At 36.6% G+C, this 17725-nt stretch overlaps 1 protein-coding gene and 1 non-coding gene across 2 annotated transcripts in view; one reads left to right on the forward strand and one right to left on the reverse strand.

Annotated features, from left to right (window-relative positions):
• Positions 1-17725, forward strand: part of LOC129762532 (neurotrimin) — a 946497-nt gene that overhangs the window by 242105 nt on the left and 686667 nt on the right. The window lies entirely within an intron of this gene.
• On the reverse strand, positions 592-698 carry LOC129763863 (U6 spliceosomal RNA). The gene has a single exon (XR_008741048.1). It is a non-coding gene; the product is annotated as a U6 spliceosomal RNA (small nuclear RNA).

Here is a 17725-nt window from a genome sequence, read left to right on the forward strand (position 1 = left end):
ACAGAAAGTCTTTCCGTGAGATATTTTTTCCTGTTTTGTACAATATCCAGCTATTTATTCCGGCTAAATCTAAAATATTGAAAAACACCTGAAATGGCCACCTTCTGGAACTGAGCCTGTAAAAATAAATGACTTAAATAAAAAAAAATCGACGCTAAATTTAGTTCTATAATTAAACGATACAGTTTCAGGTAATTTCTTAGCAGCTTTATCAATTGTGATGTCTTTATGATTTGTTCTTACTAAAAGTACATTTTTGTTTTGTTTATTCTTATAAACTGTAACATAGGATTGATACAACAACGTTGGAAAAGGTTTTTTCAGTTTGCAAGTTTTCGGCAGTTCCCTCTTGTTTGCGCGTATTGTTCCAAGCAACGAAGTATTTTTAGATCTGAATTTCAACACCAAAGAAATACTTGTAAAAAAATTATCAGTTGTTACAGTTCTACAGTTCGGTTCAAGAAGTTTCATTACGATAAACCCGCTTAGGGGGATTGATGCATTTGGTGTTTCGTCTTTTCCCAAATACGTAAAGCCGTTTACCAAATATTTCGTCTCTACATCAGACGCCAACCAAAATTTTACGCTAAATTTACAGGGTTTTTTTTCACGATTTTGCGTGTCATCCTTGCGCAGGGGTCATGCTAATCTTCTCTGTATCGTTCCAATTTTAGTACATGTCCAGCCGAAGCTAGGACACCGTGTTTGTTTGACATATACTGAGTAAATCTGCATCTGGCCTTCAATGGAAAAAGTTGCTCATCAACGGTAATATAAGCTCCCGGTTTGAAGCAATTTTGATTGTTTTCAATAAATTTATCCCAAACTGCAGATACTAAAGCAAACTTGACTCCTCTGATTTCTTTTGTCGAAACGAATATATCGCAAATCTCAATAAAATCTCGTCTACTCATAGTGCTAGAGAATAATAATGGTCCCTACTTGTTGTTCTACAAATATTGAAACTTCAAGGTATTCCCTTCTTACGCCTCACATGCGTACAATATTGCAAGAAATGCCTTCAATTTTTCTTGCGTAATTATCCAGTTTTTTTTTCCAAAACCCGAGAGGCCTCTAACTCGGTACAAATTCGTATATGTTTCAAAATATGGTTGTCAATCAGTAATAGGAACGCACTATTTAGATTCCCGTTCATAATGTTTGAAATGTTTGAAAGAACTTTGAACTGGAAATCTACCAGCAACACAACAAAAAGACACATGGGCGCTACATATACTGCAACGGTCTCATGATTCTCCCGAAATCCTACATTTCTTCATAGGAACATGCACCAGTCATTTTGAGTGGTACTGATATAAATGTCAACAATAAAAAATATTTTTGTTATTATTGTATATGAAGTAACATTAAGTCCATGAAATGTATTCTCTAGTTATAGCTACAAAAGTCATAACATCATTTCGGAAAACAAATATTATATGTAGTAGGAATTTTGAATTGAAATTGCACAACCATTCAAAATTACTGGTCTGGTAAATCTAGTTTTAATAAAGAAAGAAAAAAAATATTTTGGAGGTCGTCACATATACCTTAAAAATTATCTAACGAAAAGAAACGCCTGGAAGGGCTTGTAAATTTTCTCATTTTTTCATGTCTAAAATAGCTTCCAGCATTCTGAATGACAAATTCGGATTACGTTTTAAAAAATCGCTCTGCTGATTCGTTCTGATGATATCTTGATGCACTTGAAAACGTAGTTAGTGAGCTTCTGTTTTCTAGAAAAAGAAGGAGGAGATATTAAAATTTTCTTCAAAACCAAATGTTTGACTTTTGTCGGTGGAGTTTCCGTCTTACCCGACTTGGTTAGTATTTTTTTTTCATCAATATTTCTGGAGTACAAATGAGAAAACTTCACCGCTGATACGATAAACTGGAAGATAACTGATGGTAAAACCCTCACGTAACGAAAAAATACCCCAAAAAACTACTCGATACCAATGAGAACCTTATTTTCTGCAGACGAAAATTTACATCGAGTTGCTCTTTGTAGATTACTTTTTTTTTATTCTTTACTATTTTCACGGAAATCCAGTTAGGTGTACACAGTAAGTGTCAAAGGTATTGATACACTGTATTGCAAGTTTGTACAGTATTAAAATTTAAAATAAAAATGAAATTTATCAATTATACTCGTACATAGGTGTCCCTCTTTCCCGACTTTCCCCTGTATCACGGGGGAAAATAAAAAAGGTCAGAAGAGATAAAATTTTATCAATGATGGTTTTTACCTGCCAAATGTATGAACGACTCAGCTTGTCTCTACTCTACTAACTTTCCGAGAGGACATATGAGTAATTCCAAATGAAATCGTCCTAAAAATGATTTTAAAAACATGTATTTTTGATTCGAATGAAAGTATTCCGTTTGGGTTGGAGGAAATATGAGTTCTCGACAGCAATTGGTAATTTTATTTTTGAACTATTGAAAAGGGCGTGTCGATTTTGGTAAGAGAAACATTTGATAATTTATATCTCAAAAATTATGAGTCGTACCGGAATAGTGACTTAGGAGATGATCTGGCGTAGTGGTAACATCCATACCTCTCACGCTAAAGGTCACGAATTCAATTCTCATTCCCGACGCTCTTCTAAAATGGAAGGTTAAAGTGACGAACCAGCTAAAAGTGTTGTCACTATAATAAAGAAAAAAAAAGAAAAAGTGTCATAGAAAGAGTTATAGAGTATTGATGTTTAATCGTGAAAAAAATATACACTAAAAAAAATAGTACTCTTTTTTTATTTACAAAAAAACTGTAATTTTTTTATCCCTTTTGTTTATTTTAGGCTCATTAGCATTTTAGCTGTAAAAGAGCCGAATTTCAATCGTGTACATGTAACATGTTTATCATATCTATAATTTGCACATTACACAGTAGCCATTTTTCGGCGTTACAGTATTCCCTTCTATACCATTGCATATGGTACACATTTACACAGTAGCCATTCAGGCGTAAGAGTTTTCCTTCTGTTCTTCCATTATCTAGTTAGACCGGACAGCGGAGACAGTTGATTGATCATTGTTGAGTTATTTATAGAACAGCAGTCCGATGTGTCTTGCAGAGCACAGGAGTTGTATGGATGAATCGATCTTATTTCAACCGTGGATCGATCTCCATCACTGTTGATTGTTACATGGACGTAGTTATTCTGTAACAACACAAAGATGGTCAATGAGGACCCTGAGTTTTGAACTCACGATCGATCGCTTATCAAGCGAACGCGCAACCAATGTGGATACGGAGACCCCCTAAAAAACTGTAATTTGCAATATCTGAAATACGTATTTTTTTATATTATTTAATTTTTTTCATATTAATTGAAGTCGTATAGAAAGTTTTAAAAATAAATCCAAGATGGTAAAACTATTTTTGGTGAACTTTGTGGAACAACGTATTTTTATGAATTTTCGTAACTTCGAATTTTTGTATTTTAACAATTATTATTAGCCACAAATTATGTTATTTGTTAAAAAAAGGTCATTATTAATCTCCTTCTTGATGCAGCCCTTCTCGAGATATTTAAAAAAAATATTTCTAATTTATTGTCTTTTCATATAGTAAACTAGCTGACCCGGCAAACTTCGTCCCGCCCAAAATTTATTTTTCGTTATCACATTCACGTTTCCTTACTAAGCGCACGTTCATGGGTCCAATCGCAGAACTGCTCATTGATAGATCTTCTAATCTACCCTTTCAAATTACCTTTTACTATAAAATTCCTAGTACTTCTACCAAAGATCGTCACTATAATATTATTATTAGGTGATCATTTTTAGACACAATTCTCGTTCAAAATTTTCCAATCACTTGCAAATAACATGTTTCTCCGTTAATTGGAATAAATGTTTGATACGGAAATTATGATAGAATGAAGACAGCCCTGAATCGGACAATTCCCTCCTCGAGTTTTGCTCTTATCAACGGCGATTCGGCGATCTATTTTAATGTATATAGATAGAAGAAGCTCTACACCCAAAGTTGATTTTTAGCACATTTTCTGGCACCCGATTTATTACATAAACATTAAAAGATAACATAAAATGTTCTACTTCCCAATACATGTATATCATTTGTATAATATATATGCTAGAGACAATATGAGGGAGCGAAACAGAAGACACATTTAAATGAAAACTTTTCGTATAGCTTCCCAAATACACGGCCCAGACAGAGAAAGATATATTCTCGTTCATGTTCTTCTTTATCGGCTTAGAAAATACCTTCCAACTTCATTGATAAGGTGTAATATTATCACGCTCCTTTATAATAGCGCTGGCAGCTATAAGGATACCGTGGTCGTGTAAAGTAACTTTGGATTCCAGCCGGCCTTGGTTCGATCTCCATTGACGTCGTATGGACTTTTTTTTGCACAATCCCAAATGAAAAGAGAAAAGAAAACAGAAAGATATGTCTGCTCGCATACATACAAACCATTTTTAAGCTTCAAATAGCTCATTATTTGCGCATTTGACTCTCATGACCAGGAAATGGCATCTTTTCCGCCAAAGATGGCATGTTTTCTGCCAACGCTAGTTTGGGTATAGGAGTGAGTTTTATCATATTAAAATCAATTTCCACTTTCGAACAAAGATCAATTTCGTTAGCGCAAACATCAAATGGACTACCAACGCTTGTCACTATGAAATTGTAGAACATATGGGAATTGAACTTTCTCAAATTTTCCTATTTTCTTCTGAGTTTTTCGAAAATTTTCAATAGTCATGTATGGTTGGAATATGTGTTTTCATTTTTTGGAAACCCTCCCTCCCTTCATTCCAGAGGAGGGAGGAGTTTCATTTCTCGTACCCAAAAGCCCTCACATCCCAAATTTGGTTCCGTTTGTGTGATTGATTCTCGAGTAATGCACCCCCGCTCCCCTTAAGGAGCGGGGAGGAGTGTCAAACCACCATAGAAACGTGTATTGCCCCCTACAATATACCGAAATTGGTTCCATTTGCTTGATTAGTTCTTGAGTTATGCAGAAATTTGTGTTTCATTTGTATGGCAGCTCCCCCTTAGAGAGAGGGGTGGAGTGTCTAACCACCATAGAAACATTTATTGTACCCCAAAACCTTCACATGCCGAATTTGGTTTCATTTACTTGATTAATTCTCGAGTAATGCAGAAATTTGTGTTTTATTTGTATGGCAGCCATCCACACCCCCCCTCTTTTATGATTTTTATGAATTTGCTCATAATTCCCAACAGCTTTCCTAAATACATCATTATGGTAAACATATAGGTTTAGGAGCCACGTTGAAAAATATTTGAAGACATGTGGGTTAATACAAAACGTAGCGATATTAAAAACAATTTTTTTTTTCATCTCAATCAAAACATAAACAGTTTTTAAAGAATAATTGAAAACCCAACAACACAAATACATCTCGTTGATTCAACCGAACGTTATGGGTACAAAAATAATTAACTTGTTTACGTTATGGTTAGATTGTTCCTGAAGTTAGGTATATTTGTATATGTATATAAAGTTACTCAAATTCAAACGTCGTTTATCGGTCAAACAATCTTCCTTATCAAGTGAATAACAGTATACCACAATGCACAATGGTCCAGGAGGTGCATCTAAACTATTTTCGGAAGAGTTGTTGCATATGATAGAACGCTTACTTTGGTGTTGTCCAAAATAGGGTAACCAAAATTTGCGATGAAATGAAAAATCTAACTTTCTTATCTTTATAGATAGAGGTAAACATAGTTCGACAATGTTATACCTCCAGTTATTTTAGAAAACTTTTTATAGCAAAGTTTTTTTTTCTATCTCTTGAAATATCCGATATAGCGCTTTTTATTCTAAGTTTCATTAGGGTCACCATGAAGGAAGGTTTTTTTTCTCTAACTTTTATATTTCAAATCCTACATCAAAATTGTCTTCGAGCGACTTTTAGAGTATATGAAGACAAATATTTTGCTATGCAGAACTTGTCAATATCTTAATCCTACTTAAAGATATTGATGCTTTTTCACACAAAAACTCATTATTTCAATTTTAATTACACAAATACAAAAAATAACAATTTTAGAAATCTAACATTATGTAGAGTAAAGTATGTTCTTTCAAATGCCGTCAACAAACATTCTTTATGTTTGTCCCAAAAATAATGACAAGCGAATGAAGAGAGCGATTTTTTTTGGAAAGAAATATCAATAACTTTGAGCAGAAGTGAGATATTGACAAGTTCTACATCGCAACATATTTGTCTTAGTAAGCTCTAAAAGTGTTTCGAGGACAGATTGCATCTAAAATTTGTTATATAAAAGTTAAAGCAAAAAAAAAAACGTTTTTTTCATAGCGACCCTAACGCAACTTAGAAAAAAAATCGCTATATCTGTTATTTCAAGAGATAGGTAAAAACTTTGTTCTACAAATTTGCTTTAAATAATTGGGGCTAAAACATTGTCAAACCATATCAACCTCTATCTATAAAGATAAGAAAGTTAGATTTTTTATTTCATCGTAAATTTTGGTAACTATTCTTGACAACATCAAAATGAGAGCTTTGTCATATGTATCAACTTTGTCGGAGACAGTTTTTGTTAAAAAAAAGACAGAATGGCTGCATTTAGAAGGAGATTGATAATGAGCTTTTTTTGTTTCAAATCACATCAGGATTCATAATTTGTGGCTAAAAAATATTGTTAACATACAAAAATTCGAAGCTTCGAAAAATTTCAGGAACTGGCTGGTTTTGCAGCTAGATCACACAAATATGCGATGACAAAAATAAAAACCCATCCCAGAAAATACTTTTTATATCATTCAAAATCTTTGAGTAACCCCTCGATGGTGTGACAGCTAGGGCTGTGCGATATTATTTATAACCTTTAAGTGATTCAATTGACACAATGTAAACAAATTGTTGTTTACATAAAAGTCGATTGTGGTTGTGTACACAAAGAGTTTCAACAAAATAAAAATAGGTTCTTAATCTTGTTGTTCAGGATCGTTTACAGCAGATTTCACAGCGGAAGATTACTGAGTAGTTCTGAATAAGCCAGGAAGCAGCCCGTGAAATTGTGCACAAGCATAAAGCTTTCGGTTCGCTTGTTGACAGATCTGGAAATTTCTAAAAGTATCAGTCAAATTCATAGCAGATTTACAAAAGAACGTCCGTTTATCAGCAAGAAGAATGAATTTAAACGGTTGAAATTTGCCCGGAAACATGTGAACAAACCCAAAGAATTTTGGAAAAAGTACTTTGGACTGATGAATCGAAATTTGAGTTTTTCAGCGTGAAAGAGTGTGGTGGAAGGATGAAGAAGTATGGCAGGAACGTCATTTGCAGTCACAGTCAACCACGGAGGTGGCAACGGTATTGGAAATCTGGTGCGAATTTACGGAATTATGACAGCAGATGTCTACATTGACATTCTTGACGACAACCTGAAGGAATCGCTTTGCTTTTTTTTGACGTGGGAATACGTCTAACTGGAGTATATGGGGGGGTAAAATGAAAACCTAAACACAGAACACGCAGGAAAAAATGAAAGATTCCAAATGCTTATAACTCGAACATTTCTTACCGGATCGGAAATATGTTTGCATCAATTGATACGGAATATTTCTACGCTTCTATCGCAATTAATAAAATGTTATTTTTCATTAGATAAACAATTGAAAAAATTGTGAAATGTCAAGCGTTATCTAAACGCCCTAAATGCCTAGTTATGATTGGCCCGATTTACGGTTTCCTGAACACAGACTTCAAATTCAATGTACTTGTGGGAATCCGCTTAGCAAATATACAAGCAAGTAGGGGGTATTTTTGTTCCAACTGAGCTGTGTTTATCTAACACGGACTTCAAAATCAATGTGCCTGGGGGAATTCACTTTGCAAATACATGAAAGTCGAGGGTATTTTAGTTCTGACTGAAATGTGTTTCCCCAACACAAACTTCAGAACCAAGGTGTCTGGGGAAATTGGCATTGCAAGTTCATGCAGGTCGGGTGCATTTTTCTTCCGACTGAAATGTGTTTCTCTAACACAGTCTTTAAATACAAGGAGCGTGGGGAAATTGGCATTGCAAATAAATGCAATTCGGGGGCATTTTTATTTCGGCTGAAATGTGTTTACCTATTACAGACTTCTAAACGAAGATGTCTGGAGAACTCAGAATTGTCATTAAATTTACTTGTAACGAAGAACATAATCTATCCAATTGCATGAATTGACCTCACATGACATTATACAATCTTTTTACTCACAAAGGAAATATATTGAATTCAATTGAATTCGGAAATTGTTTTATTCAATCAAAAATTAAATCAACAAACAAATAATTGCTAAGCTAAGGTAGTCCCACGTTAACATTGCGGTTATATCATAGATATAACCCATCCATTTTTTACATTTGGTACCAAGAGAAAATACGTGTTTGTTATGAATGCGCGCTGATGAAAATTAAACTCAATTGCAGTGCGGCATATGTTTTTTACTTAACAAAACTCCTTTTTATTCAAGCAAAATTGAGAAAATCGTTATCTAATACTGTTCTCAATGTTAACTACACTCTGTTTATATCGCTTCAATACCGATTGCTGACAATGCCGCATAGCTTTAACTGTCATAATATGAAGAAACGAGGGGTTACTCAAAGATTTTGAGTGATATTTTATTATTATTTGGGGGTGAGTTTTTATTTTTGTCTACGCATATTTGCGCACATTAAAAAAGTCATGTAAGGGAGTATACAGAATGTAACAAAAATGGCTAAACTTGTTAATTACTTGGAAGAGTATTTGTTAACAAACAATTCTATAAATTCTATAATAAATTCTATAATTCTATAATAAATTCTACAATTCTATACTTTTGACTATTTTATAGTCTAGAAATTGAGAAAAGTTTCTAAACATCTAAGGTGGGCCTTTTTATGCCTATATGCCTGAATAATATGCCGACATTAGATGAAAAACCTTTTGATTTATCGACTGTAATAACAAAACTAATTATAATGTTGTTTAAAAAATAAAATCAGAGTATTTAGCATTTTTTTAAAGTGGAATGGAAAATAGACGGGTCATTACCGTAATGTTTGGATTCCAAGGAGCTCATTAACGCAATCCTTCGCTGATTAATAAACGCTCGGCTTTCTACCTAGAATTTTTTCCACCCAGTGAAATACCAGCCTAGATCGTTTGCACCGTTGCCTTATACTGCAATCAACTGCTCCGTTAATCTCATTCACTGTCATCTGTCTACGGGTGGTCTTCCGGTGTCGCTATTCAACAGCGTTTTTTCGGTGCCCTCTTCCGGGAGCACAAGAAGTAGACAAAATCAATTCAAATTTAATATAAAAACACTGAGAAAATGTAATTCAATTAAGGCGAAATTACATGCAGAATAAATTTAGCTCTCGTCAGCGACGCTTTTCTGCCTGGAGTATGACTGGGATGTGATGGCATCTTCCATTTCTTATTCCTCCTCTTCTTCGTATTCCCCCGGTGTGGGTGGACACGCGGCCTTCGGGCAGATCGCTGATAGCTCGCGATAAAGACATCATTCAGACCGTGCATCTTGACACAACCTGAAGCCCTCTTGGAGTCAGCGAAAACTTTGTTTACCTTATTTAAAATTCCTTTAGCTTATCTAATGCTGGCTTTATTAATCGTCTTTTTTTCTTCCCTCGTTTCAGGTACTTTGGAACATATTTACATTGACCAGTTGACGGGGTAACTATGTTGACAACTTTAAACCACTTTTTTCAACAACACAGCACAGAGAAGAGCAAACCGCCGAAAATGCATTTTGTCCACATAACTCACCCTCGACGCTGTCATCAACAGTCTGATTTTTCCGAATCGAAAATGCATTCCACATCAATTCCGCCCGTCGGACTTTACTTTTCGGAGGCGTTAACCGCCGTTCTTTTCCTCGCCCAATGGTATCGCGTTACCTCCCCCTATCTCTTCCCTATCAGCTGCAGAGCATTGACAGCTTTGCAATCAAAACACGCCGAGGACCGGACGGACGCGCCATCCGATGCAGCCAAACATGGCGCACTTTTGTTGTCGTCCTCGGAAAAACCTCGGCACGAAAATTTCCCTTTCCTCCGGAGATATGTCACTGGGCTGAGCCCAAATAAGGGTTATTTATGCAATCAATATGTAAATTTCAGCGAAAATGCAAACATATTTTCCCGCCCCGTGTTTTGCGGAGCAGAACTCTCTGCGGATATTTTATCGGGCTGCTGTCATCGAAAGGAGGAATAGCAGCAGCCGGCATATTTTGCTAGGTGGAAAGTCGGGAAAAATACATGCTTTAATAAGAAAATCGCTGAATATCGCTCCATTGTTGAGTGTCAACGCCAGCGACGACTTCTGGGATAGCAATCAGATAGTCGGTGAAAATAGGAATTTTATCATCTGGGTGGGTTTTTTTTTGTCGGAAAACAACGCATATTCTGGTTTTTCTTTTTTTTTTTAGGAAAATTCAGACCTCTACATCCTTGGTCTTGGTCTTGTTTGCTTACATATATTTTCGCATTTTCGCTTGAATCAATAGTCGCGTAGCCCCCAACCGTCATGGAGATTTTTTTATATATATATTTCAAATATGGCTTGTTTCAAGAAGAAATGTAACCTTTCAACGTTGAGGTGAGATTTAAGTGGCTAATACATGTACAGTGGGGTAGAAATCGCGTTTTTTTTGAAAATTTTGCTTGAATTTTCACCAAGAATTGTTTATATCGATATTGCAGCCAAATTAAGAAAGACAGAAGTTGGGTGTCAAAGAACAAATTGTAGAGCGGTTAGAGAGCTTCAGTTGATAGATTGATAGAAACAATCTAGTTTAATATAAATTATTAGGATAAAACTAATAATAAAACATTAAAAATTATTAACTTTTAAGTTTTTCACTCCCATAGTGTTACGAAAAATCCACTAATTTAGTTGTTGCACTGCTATATCCTGTACTAAATGTTCTCATCTTTCAAATGAAAGCATCAGAATTGTTTTCTGTAGCGTACTTTTTTATGTAGAGCCAGCTTGAGTCAACAGAGTCCGAAACAAAAAAAAAAATTCTATAACTCTGTCATTGTTGAAATTCGAACATATGCGTAGAAGGTTTTTTTTCATCAAATCTGATCGTCTATCAACTCATGAGAGAAAATGGATAAATTTATTTTTTTTTTCATGTGAGAAAGGTGTTTTCTGATTTTAAGTGGATTAATCAAAAATCAAATTCCTCTTTTATATTCAAAAAACGTAAAAAAACATGCAAGAAAAAACGCATAAAAAATTGATTTACTCGATTATATACAGGATTCGATTATATACAGTGAAAAGAAATCAGAGACTGTATACCGTTCTGAATCATATTTCGGACACTTTGTTCTAATATCTTGAAATGTTTCATACACTGATATAACTATAAAATTAATACCACAATTGCTTCTTTAGAGTAATTCCTTGGTTCCCCTATCACTTCATTTGAGAATTACATTTGAATTATCACATAGTAGGAAAAAAATAAACAGCACTACTCATTATCGTTTGTGTTTTGTTTGTTTAGCGTGAGCACGTAGAATTTACCCGTTCATAAATATTTAAATTTCTCCCGTGTTTCAACAGTTCTCATCATCGTTAACAGTTTACTGTGATTGCTTGGTAAGTGTTTCGCAGTTGACTATAAAATATAATCAAGTGTAATGTAATTTTCGTCCAAAAAATTAGAAAATAAAGTGTCCGAAATTTGAATTCAATCTGTCCGAAATTTATTTTAGTGTCCGAAGTTTGATTCTTATTCGCTTCATTTGAAAAGCATTTTTTTAGATGATTTTCTTATTTTTTCAATCAAATAGGTACCAAAGCAGAAAGGTTAAAAGCATATTCAACTATTTTATTGAAAACATTTACCAAATAATACCTGTGCATAAATTTTAGATCTGTTGTCTGCATCATATGCCTTAAGCGTCCGATATATGATTCGGAACGGTATAATCGAGTCCGGCCTGTATTTAAAAGCACATGAAAGAATTCTCCAATTTCCTCTACCCCATTCAGTTTCGATGATGCATAGATCGCTGAAAACATGCAGATGGAACTCATTGAAACGCAGTGTGATTTAGAGCTGCGTGACAGATTTGAAAACCATGATGTCTTGGATTTCCACTCCTGATTTGTTCCAGAAGCTTGATTTCAAAAACCAATAAAACATGCTCATTTTATTACTTCTTTGTTTGAATCCACAAATATTTGTTAACAATTGTTTCAGTTATGAAAGAAGTGAAATTAAAGTCAAGGACAGTGTTGTAAACTGTCGACATTTCTCTCTACCATCGCATACTGCTCTTGCGCGAGAGTCACAGCTCAATATGTATTGCGAATGTGACCAAGAGAGCATTGCTCGGTTGCCACAGTCACCTCTAAAATAAACGCACAGCCGCAAACACGACAATCAATTGAACGTTTATATTATATATTCTCTCTTTCTGTCGAACGTACCCAGAAGAGCGGTGAAAATATGCTATTTCCATTCTACCATTCGTGCTCATAACCATCCTTTAATTCCGGCTACTTTGACTGTAGTTTTAATGTCATTTGACATTAAAACTGCAGTGGTATGCATTTTTCTTCTCTCTTTATTCTGGTTCAAGCGTAGCTGCACACATACATCCACCTTCTCACTTACACATCCATACATGATGGAATGTGTTGAATGAACGTTTCAAGCGGTGAGCGTTCCCCGTGAACACTGTTGTTTAATTACGGGACGATGAACAACTTATGAATAAGACGGAAAAAATCGAAATGTCATATGACATTTTTAGATCGACGATACTTTGACTGTTCATGTTATGATGTTCATTAATGACACAGCACATACGTCTCCATAATTAGTGATACGATGGTAACCATTACCAAGACTGGTCAAGGAACAGGGAAGATGGAGCCAAGACGGACATGTCGAGGAAAACTTCAATTGTATCTTTCGAAACTCATGTTTTCCAAAACCTAAAAGCGGTTTCTTACAGTTCTATATACTGGTTTTCGAAATAATTGGCCAAATGTTGTATAAAAATGTGTTTTTGTTTTTTTTATTTTTTAATGAAATTAAAACAATCCGAAAATTAGAACATTCTTATCGATGCGGATATAATGGACATGTAGTGGGGGGAATATGGACAGGTCAATAATATACGAAGCGTAGAAGTTTATCGCTCGCGAGAGGAATAATTTCGCTCTCTCTCAGTGCTTGTACGTTTAAAAGTAACTAAAATAGAACAAAAATAGAAAGCAATATAAAAAAGAGTTCAATATTATTCCCTTCACTTTCCATCATGCATTGGATGTGATTATGGATGTGACTGTCCATTTCAACTCCACCAGTGCAACTATTTCAATAATTTAAATTTATCACGTACGAATGAATTTATTTTTCTGTACATACCTAATATCGCTTCTCTGCCAACTCTTCTTCTTCTTCTTCAATGGCACTAACGTTCCTAGAGGAACTTCGCCGTCTCAACGTAGTATTACTTGCGTCATTTTTATTAGTACTTAGTTGAGATTTCTATGCCAAATAACACGCCTTGAATGTATTCTGAGTGGCAAGCTCTAGAATACGCGTGATCACAGTGCAAGTCGGAGGAAATTTCTTTGACGAAAAATTCCCCCGACTAGAACGGGAATCGAACCCGAACACCCGGCATGTTAGTTATGACGCTAACCACTCGGCCACGGGAGCTCTGTCAACTCACAAACCGAAATATAACCATCAGCGAATTCAATTTTGCAACTAAACCACTCAAAATGATTATAATCGAAGCCGCAAAAATTACATCCACGTGCGGAATCATGTTTGATTTTCGGTTTTTGTTTCCCTGTTCAACTTTTAATCAGTATTCATTGTCATAGGATGGTTTTAATATTCTAGAATAGCATTTAGAAGGGTTTTTCATCAACAGAAATTTGAAATTCATAATGCTACTATACAAATAAACCACCTGTCCATTATACCCCCACTGTCCGTCTTACCCACGGTTCCCCTACGGTTTCCTAGCAACGATAACGTTCGATCTGTAAGAGAAGCGTGTTGCAATTGTCACGTTATTTGAGTGCGGGGAACCGTCAAAACAGATCTACGAGCTGCTCAAACCAATTCGATTCGTGTTCCGTACACTACAACAATACAGCTGATGTGGGCGATTGGCCCAAAAAGGGACGTCCGAGGTCGGTACGGCTGCACACTGTTATCTATGTTGTTCACGAACACGTTCAACGCAACCCTCTTCGGAAGCAAAAGCTTTCGTCAGTCGAAATGAATTGGATAAATTAATTAGTGCGTACATCGATATGTGAGTCATTTATTGAAGCCTGTGAGCGAATATGCGAATATGTTTGGAGCCAAAAATGATAATTCTGGATGCTTTTATATATTCAATAAAAGTTTTGGGGTTTTATCTCATTTTGTTCTCGAGCTATGAATTTTACAGGTATAGAACTGAATGCTTTCTAATTTAAAATAAAAAGTGAGTCACAAAAAGAACCACTTAAATACGTATATTTTACTTTTCAGTATGAAAAGTAGTGAGAAAGAAGACATTGCGACCCGCTTCTATAATGAAAATTCTAATGCGGCCCACACCACGTCTATACCTGGCCACCTTTGGCTTAGCTAAATAGCGTAGAAGTTTATTACACAGCCATCCCAAAGTACACTGTCGCGGAGAAACTTTCTTAACGTTGAAAATTACAATAAATTGGACTGGAGTCACATTTATACAATGTATGTCGAAAAAAATGCAATTCGGCCAGACAATCCTTCGTCCAATGAAATAAAATCCTAAGCTCTACCACGATATGTGTGATTAACACTTGCGCTACAAACCACCCCAACAGGGGAACCACGTGTACAGTTCAAATGTTATCCTTTCACCGCCAAATAAGACGAAATATAGATTCTCTTCCGACACGGCAGCTTCCAAACCGTTTATTGTGTCACCCTTTTGTTCCAATCCCGGCCAATGTTAGGAAAACCCTACCCCTAGCTGTTTTATTGTTTTGTTCGCAATAAAGCATTCGGTTTGAAATTCCTCTTATTCCGAATTCAACACATTCCTATGCGGGGGGCGTACTCAATTGCTTCCCATCCCATTTTTGGGTCCGTCGTCCATTTGACAGGTTTTAGGTTTCAACCAGTAGCATAAACGATCCAATTCACTCTGGTGGAAAGATTTCCCTCAACCGTAGCATTCTCCTTTCACTATCATTTTCTGTCAATGGTGAGAGGGTGTCTAACCTTTTTTTTTTGTTGTTGCGTTTGTCGTTCTTGAGTCTCGATATTGTATGCGAACGGCGCAGTAAATTCGGATTCTGTGTAGCGTGAAATACCAAGATTCCTAGCCGTCACATGCGACTAGTCGGAACATTGCTATGAGCCACCCATCCGGTGTACTCCACTCCACCCGCCCCTGCACTCAAAAACTCATGTGAGGCCACACCATCATAAATTATTCATCTGTCAAAGAGCGCCCAGTCACGCTTTGAAGAAGGAAACGCAAAGGCATTGGACTGTGATTGTTGTGCCAAGATTTACAATTCATGTCTGTGCTCTCGGGCGAGGGCCACTCTCTTTGATCTGGCCAATCCGGACGACGAAAGTAAACATTTCAGTCGAAGTGGAGCCATCAAAAAGTGGATTTTCGCCCTGTAAACACATTATAAAAACAGCAGAGAAATATTCTCTGTCTGATCTTACGAAGGAATGAAAAATTAACTAAGGTTAGATAAATCCTAGGAATGTCACAAATTTAATCCACTAAATTTCCATTCACACGCACGAGCTAGTATTTCACGCTCAATGGGAATAAATGATAAGGTGAACCACCATTTGAGACCGCAAATACCTCGTTCGATTAAGAGTCCCCAATGTAACGAACGGTCTCATACCCACATGCTCCGCACATATAAATCTCTTGACATCAATTAAGTTAATGGTAAATTGAAATAAATATTTCCTCTCCGCCGAGCGCACATTTGTTGTGGGCCAGGAAGGTGGGAAGAGATCTCTGGTTAGCCAAACACATCATCAGAGGGCGCGTCTGAGCCTGAGCCTGTGCTGGTCCTCAACGGGGCGGAAAGTATCGGCAGCAAATGGCAAATGGCGGAAATCTTTTGAATTTGATCCTTTTCTGCCTCGCTCTCGAATGTCGGCGGGGAAGTCGTTCCGAGAATTTCATCAAATCAGTTGTTAACTGTATGACCACCCACACCAGTGGCACGTGATCTGTGGGGATAAATTATTGAAATTCTACTCGATAAATAATGTTTCGATAAATTTGGGAAGCCGAGGGCAGGAAGTTTGCTGCAGATCGTTTTACCTCATTTTCATGTTTTACGAGCAGTGGGTTTTGTGCCTCAGCCGAAGGAGAAAGCCCTTGGCGAGGAGGAGAGGGAGAGATGGAATGGAAAATTTATGGAAATGTTTATTTTTCTTGCAGCTGTCGGAAGTGCCGCCCCGAAAGCAGGTCCCGCTTTGGCATCATGCGCCACTCGCCGAGGTTCGAGGATTTATTTCATGGGTTTTTCGTTGCCCCAGCGTGTACTGCCTGGTCCTCCTTACCAACGGAATAAGGGCTTTGACAGGCGGGGGGGATGTAGTGATCCTTAACACAGACATAATTTCAGCATAGTGGGACATTAATTTCGACAGTTTGTATGAGCTTGTTGTGCACTGAATTAACGACTTGGGTAAAACGCCATTAGTCTCCGGGCGGCAGAATAACAACACTCTTTCACCAGCAACTCTCCATCCGTTCGAATGATGGGGAGTGTGAAAACATCAACAACTTACAGGGAGTCTGATCTTCACTGGCATATTTGTTTCATACAGACTCCTTCTCTTTTCTAACATGAGAAAAAAAATAATCCGGGTAAGCGTAGGCGTGCAAGCGCCCAATTTCTTTGTATCGTGGAAGGTTTTTCTCTTTCTAGCAACATCTTTTTTATTCCAGTTTTTCTAAGGAACAAAATACGAAGCCGTGGTAATAAGACAGGATGTTGATCTGTTGTCTTTCATCACCTATCAGGAAGCCATCACTAGTTAGAAAAAAAACGCCATTTCAGTCTGAATAACGGATGACTTGTATCAATTTGACAATAATGAATATATTTTGAAAAGTGTTATTATCAAGTATATCTTGTCAACACTTTCTTAACTATTTTCCGAAAAGCCCATTCATTAAATCGCCGCTTTTGAATTGAATCATGGACTTCAGCCTGTTAATATTTACAGGGTAGAAGTACCTATCGTCGCAATAGTACCTAAAGGGTGTGTCAAATCAAATTGCATCACGGAAAAAACGCTGTAGAAATTCGCCCATTAGACCGATCCTTTTGAAAATTTTAGACAGTAAAATAAAAACTATTAAACAACTTTTGGGCATTTTCTTTTTATTCATACTTCGAGCCCAAGCCCGTATGCTCGCACCTTCCTCTTTACCCCGTCCATAAGGTTCTGTAAAACGTCAGGTAGTAGTTTTTTTTGAACAGAAATCCATTTTCTCTTGAAGTCCGCCTCCGATTTGACAACTTTTGGGTTCTTCCGGAGGGCCTGCTTCATAATCGCCCAATGTTTCTCTATTGGGCGAAGCTCCGGCGCGTTGGGCGGGTTCATTTCCTTTGGCACGAAGGTGACCCCGTTGGCTTCGTACCACTCCAACACGTCCTTTGAATAGTGGCAC

Source organism: Toxorhynchites rutilus, chromosome 1 (assembly GCF_029784135.1).
Source record: "Toxorhynchites rutilus septentrionalis strain SRP chromosome 1, ASM2978413v1, whole genome shotgun sequence".
Lineage (NCBI taxonomy): Eukaryota > Metazoa > Arthropoda > Insecta > Diptera > Culicidae > Toxorhynchites > Toxorhynchites rutilus.